General features: G+C 32.3%; 1 long non-coding RNA gene across 1 annotated transcript; it reads left to right on the forward strand.

Annotated features, from left to right (window-relative positions):
* The first annotated feature begins 3,176 nt into the window (after positions 1-3,176).
* LOC141676921 (uncharacterized) lies at positions 3,177-5,790 on the forward strand. The gene is made up of 2 exons (XR_012557228.1): positions 3,177-4,342; positions 4,421-5,790. It is a non-coding gene; the product is annotated as an uncharacterized LOC141676921 (long non-coding RNA).
* Positions 5,791-6,299: the final 509 nt, after the last annotated feature.

Genomic DNA, 6,299 nt, shown 5'->3' on the forward strand with positions numbered 1-6,299 from the left:
CTTGTGGAGTCCATGAACCTTCTGATGCTTGATTGTGCAACTCATTCTGTAAAATAAACATTCATTAGAAACACTTCATTTCACAAGGATACCCCTGCTAATTTTAACAAGTATAGTGAATTACCATGGTCAGGCACACATCATTTGTCTTCTTATTTGGAAAGTAATGACCACCCTGTCCATCAGCTCTTGCACCTGCTCTAAGCCAATCAAAACCGCGTCCAGTACGCTCAGTTGATAGTAATAACAAATTGCTGCAATCGGGATCATTGAGAGAAGCGGTGGGGTCATCAATAGACCATTTTTTTCTTTTTGAAGCATATCTCGAAAGTCAAAAGATCATAAAATACTTGCTTCAGGATGATCCCTAAAATGATTTATAGACCACTTTGTCCAGTACCCTAAAATGCTTGCTTCAGGATGACGCCGATTTCTCACATATGCTTTTAAAATGCACAGAAACCTCTCGAAATAATACATTTGATGCACATACAAAGGACCACAAATTTTTATCTCACTCACAAGATGAGTCACTAAATGCACCATAATGTCAAAGAATGAATGTAGGAAATACATTTCAAATTCACAAAGTGTGACTATAATATCAGCTTACAATTTATCCAAAGTCAAGGGATCGATGACCTTGCTACATATAGCATTAAAGAAGAAGCACAATTTCATGATAACCACTCTCACGTGCCTCGGCAATATGCCTCGAATTTTTCCACTCTTCTCCATCCACGGGATGACTTATTTCTCCATCTTTCACATCTCTATTTTTTTTTGCTATTTTTTTTACCATCTTTCCTAGAAATATCCCGATAACGATCTTCACCACATATATCACACAAAACTTTATCCTTGTCATCTCCATAAAATAACATACAATCATTCTCACATAAATCATTTTTTTCTTCAACCCTCAAATCCTTCATAATTTTTTTCATTGCATAATAACTTCCGAGTAATGTATGTTTTTTTGGTAACACATCCGTAAAAAGTTTAAACAAACTATCAAAAGCTTTATTACTACAATGCGAGTTATTTTTAAATTCCAATAATTTGGTGGTAAAACTTAATCTTGTGTACTTTGTATTGTTGGGATAAATAGGTGCTCCATTTTCAACAATAACCTCGTACAAATTTTTAGCACTATCATTTGGAGCTTCTTCTACATTCATAGTTCCTGTATCCGTAGTTTCATAAAATTGATAATTTTCACCGGCTAAATCATGTAACTTCGCATTCAAATCTACTGGTTCTTCTACTTTCGAACGTTCCTGAACACAATAATGGTGATGTGATGTTCGACTACATTTTCTTCCTATTTTTTCACCGTGCGCCGTCCACACGGTATAACCCTCACGCATCCCTTTAGTGAGCAAATGAAATATAACATCATCAATCTTTAACCAATTCAAATTTTTACAACGTTTACACGGACACTTCATTGTACCATCTTTCATTCCATTTTCGCTAGCAAATTTTAAAAACGTTTCTACACCAATTCTATATTCCGGGGTCAATGAAATTTTATGGCTTTGCAATTGATTACCAATCCAACTTCGATCAATAGTTTCCATCTACAATAATATTTTTTAAAATTAAAAAAATTATATTTAATAAATAATTTATCATTAATCTCATAATTATTCATGTATTTTATAAAACACACACACACACACACTATAATTACAATAAATGAAACTAGCTTACAAATTATCTACTACCAAACTTCTCTTCTCATAACAAACATTAAATAAAAAAATAAAAACATTAAATACATACAACAACATTTAATACATACACCAACATAAACACACACACACTAATTACAAAATATGGAAAGAACTTACAATTTTCTAAAACTCCCCCACTTCAATCCTCAATCACTCGTGTCTTTTTAATTTTTTGCCCAAAATCAAGAAATGAGGGATATAACAAAAAAATTAAAAATAATAGGTTAAAACCGACCGTCAGCGGTCGGTTTTAGGCAGAAGAATAAAACAACACCGTTATCTCCGTAACGAGTACTTTTTTTTGTACTTTAAATTAATTTTTTATTATTCTACAAAACCGACCACCCGTTATGGTCTGTTTTAACTTACAGAATTTGTGCATATAACTGACCACATGTAGGTGGTCGGTTTTAAAAGTGACAAATCAGCAAAACGGTGTCGTTTTTTTCCAGTAAAACCGACTTCCAGTGGATGGTTGGTTTTATGTGTGTCACGTCATCGATACGGTGCCGTTTAGTTGGCATATAACCTACCACTGACGTCGGTTAGTTTTAAGGTGACCAAATCGACGTCGGTCGGTTATGTTCGTTCGATTTTACCCTGTTTTCTTGTAGTGTATGTCGACCCCGCTATTTTGATTTTTCTCTGATTTTTGAATTTTTTTATTAAACTCAGGGGTGTTCCTCTGTTGGGACCATCTATCCCAAACTTCTTTCCAAATTATTTTAGTTTGTTCATTTTTTTCCCATCGAGCTGGTGCACTCCTACACAAATTTCAGTAGTGCAATCTCACACTTAATAGCCAAGCTTCACGAACATTATCTGACATTTCTGGTTTTCATACAAAGTATTTCTACAAAATCAAATATTAAAAGTACTTTATTAAGGAAAATAAAGAAAACATCCAAATCCACGATAATAAAATGAGGTATAATTCCTAAATTTATTTACACTTACAAACAAAAACAATTATTAAGATATAATATATGAATCACCATGAACTCTTCAAAGTACAAAACTTTAGTTTTCTTTTACTAACTGCCTTCCAGCTAAACCTCTTAGGTTCCACCCACTCATACATAATATTGGTGATCTAAATGAAGCATATGTTTGATGGCTCCATCCTAAAAGTTATTCATAAATCATATTCGGGAAATTCTCATATCACTATGATGTATATACCTGTTTATAAAAATTATAACTTACACTTTATTGATCACATCAATACGAATACATCGGTTGGTATGTGTGGAGCCAATTTCCCATACATATTTTTGAGCACTGGTTAAAGATTCATTCATATTATTTGGTAGGGATTGCTTTGGTATTTGTTCTCCGTGATTACTTGAGAATTCATCAATCCCTCTCTTTTTCAACTCTATAAAACTACAAGAAAATGCTAAAGAGACATCATCTCATATACATCAGTGTCAATAATAAACGATGTTAAAGTTTATTTTATACATCCGTTATAAAAAAACTGATATCTAAACTACCTTTTAAAAAATCCAAAAAATTATGCAACCTCTTCTTCAATTTAATTAAAACGTTCCCCTTACATCTTTATCCCTCTTATCTCTAAATATTATCCCCACACTAAACTCTCTCATCTCTCTTTCTCTCTGCTAAATTTCTCTCTTTCTCACGCTCATCCACTATTTCTTCTTTCCTCAATTTTCTTTCTTTCTCAATGTCACTCTCATTCTTCAACCCAAAATCAAAACTCTTACTTACTAAACCCCTAATTCGAACCCTAGATTTGAAATTCCTGATTTGAACCCTAGATTTCAAAAGGAGGTTGAAGATTGATCGATTTGTGCAAAGGAGATTGAACCCTAGCTAGACCCCGCTCTCATTTAGCAAGTGTTATTCTAATTTCTTTTAAAAATTCAATTTTTAACGGTATTGGAGAGTTCTGATTGACTTTTGGTCTCCTCATCAATTGTTGCCCAGTATTATGTCATGACTTAAATACCATACTGTAATTGTTAGTTTAAAAGTTGTATAATGTACTTATTATTGTTATAAATTGATATTAAAATAAAAGGATATATGTTGTTGTTGGAAGCCTTAATAATGGAGGTTTTAGTCTATTAGAGGCAACATTACATTAAAAGTTCAGTAACAAAGTAGGCACGTATTATAAATTTTTGTAAATTATACGCATCTCTAGATAATTTTTATGTTTTTTGATATTGTAATGTCAATGCCTATATGTTGTTAGATATTGCTTGTTTCACTTGACATATTGGTTTATAAGTCCATTTTTGTAATTCTCATGCTGGGTAGGAGAAGATGACTGTTGTACAGGCGGCAACATTTCTTGTAATTCTCAAAGGTTTGTATCTTGCAAACACCACCTTTGTAGCAAAGTTATTATTCTCAGAATCTCGTTCTTTCTTTTTACGATTGCCATATATAAAGTCTGTCGATGTACTTTATTTGTGTTGTATTATTTGACACAATATTTTGAATTTGGATGCTGCTTTTATAGAATATTTGTACTTACCTCGACTTAAATCTATACATTAATCTAAATACTCTTACTTGTCCTGAACAGTTTCTATAGCTTTCCTGTGAATGTACCTGGACTTTGATAAATGGTAAATACATTCACTTGGCCATAATACATATAGGTTTACCACAAGTAATGAAACCCATTAGCTTCTAATTGTCTACAGGTTCATTTTAATCTTCTTTCTTTTTTAAGTAAGGATGTGTTAGCAAAAGCAAGAAATGGCACTGGAAAAACCGTGGCCCTTCTGGTAAGGACTGAAATTATTCCTTTAAATTATATCTAAGCCGCTATCTTTAAATTTATTATTTGAAAATTATTTGTTAGGATTTGATAGCTGAGGCATATAATTTTTATTATTAGCTGTCTTTATGTATAGAAGAATTAGTAATGCAGGATGTTCTTATTATTATTCTAATTTCTGAAACTTAATTTCAGCTCCCCTCAATTTAATTAGTTACAAAATCACAACCTGTTGATCGTATTCAAAAGAGACCTCCAATTTCACAGTTTTTTTGTATCAGCTCTGAATTTCACAGTTTTAGTTTTTAATGATATATGATATGTTGTACAACATATCTGCCATAGAGATCTGAAGCTCGAAAATACACTGTTAGATGGAAGTTTAGCGCCACGTGTCAAAATTTGTGATTTTGGGTACTTCAGGGTAATATTTTTACAGATTACTCTGGGGTATATACCATTACAGATTACTTCAAGGTAATATTTTGGGTGGATTTGCATACTGCCAGTCATCAGTGTCGTGTCCCGTTGAACCATCTTCTTCACCTTCAACTCCTACGGCTGCTAATACTAACCCCTCTGTAATTATTTTCTTTTTTTAGATAATCAGTTTTTATTATATCTCCCCCGGGTATATTTTCATATTTCAACTTATGGGTTGTTGTGGTTACATGCATTTTTTTTGCTTCGTGTGTGTAACTGACAACTTCTATGCTCTGGATAACCTTTTCTTGAGCAATTACTGGTATGGCACTGAGACATGTTTGTGTGACATGTTTGTGTTTTGAACAACTGTAAGTGGAAATTGTGCAAAGCTGTCAAAAACTTGGTATAGGCAATGGTGGTTTTTACCATCCTGGTTATTGGAATGGTACTGAAATGAGGCTCAAATGGCATAACAATGGTGCTTTAGACCTCAAACCTACAACAATGTATACTCCAAGTTTCAGAAGCATTAAACTCTTGGTAGAGACCATAACAAGGGTGTAAATTCTCTGGTTCTAGGTGATACTTTGGTTTTCCATATATGTAATACACCGCAACACATTTTCATTGGATGTTATGAGAGGATGAACTAGACATATGGAGGGAGTGTTCCAGCTAAAAAACTAAGTGCCATGGCAGCTGTTGCACATGGAGTACAATCACCACCATTCCAAGATCTTGTATTAATCATGTAAAATTGTAGATTTTACAATTGTATATTTGAGAATTATATGTTTTTGATTTTGTCAAATTCGTATATTGGAATGCTTTTTATTAGTTTGATAATGATAATCGAAGTTTTAGTTATTTATTTGGGATTTAACTTCTTGTTTATGTTTTTTTTATAATTTTGGTATGTATTTGTGTGTGTTTATATATAAAATTAAATTTGTAGCCACAGATATCGGCTGTTGACTGATTTTTTAGTATGTTGAATACATTTTTCGATCTCCATAAGCGTTGTTTTATAGTATAATTGACATTGTTTCTTCTTTTTTACATCGGTTTCTAAATCGCTTACTAAGTGAAGTCTTAGTATATCTTATACATCGGTCTAAAAATGATGTACTACATTATTTTACCCTTTATTACACCCACGAATACATCGGTTTTTTGCATTTTTCAAATTAGTGCGTAACCGTTGTCTATTAACGTTTTTCTTGTAGTGTAAAAGATCACAAGAGATATTTGTTAGAAAAATTGGATTTTAAATCATATTTTTATTATGTTCTTGATGATAATCCTAAAATCTAATAGGAAGTTGTTCTATGATATGTGAATTTAAACTTTCATGTATGATTTTAAGAATTTTTCTT

This window comes from Apium graveolens, chromosome 8, assembly GCF_009905375.1.
Source record: "Apium graveolens cultivar Ventura chromosome 8, ASM990537v1, whole genome shotgun sequence".
Lineage (NCBI taxonomy): Eukaryota > Viridiplantae > Streptophyta > Magnoliopsida > Apiales > Apiaceae > Apium > Apium graveolens.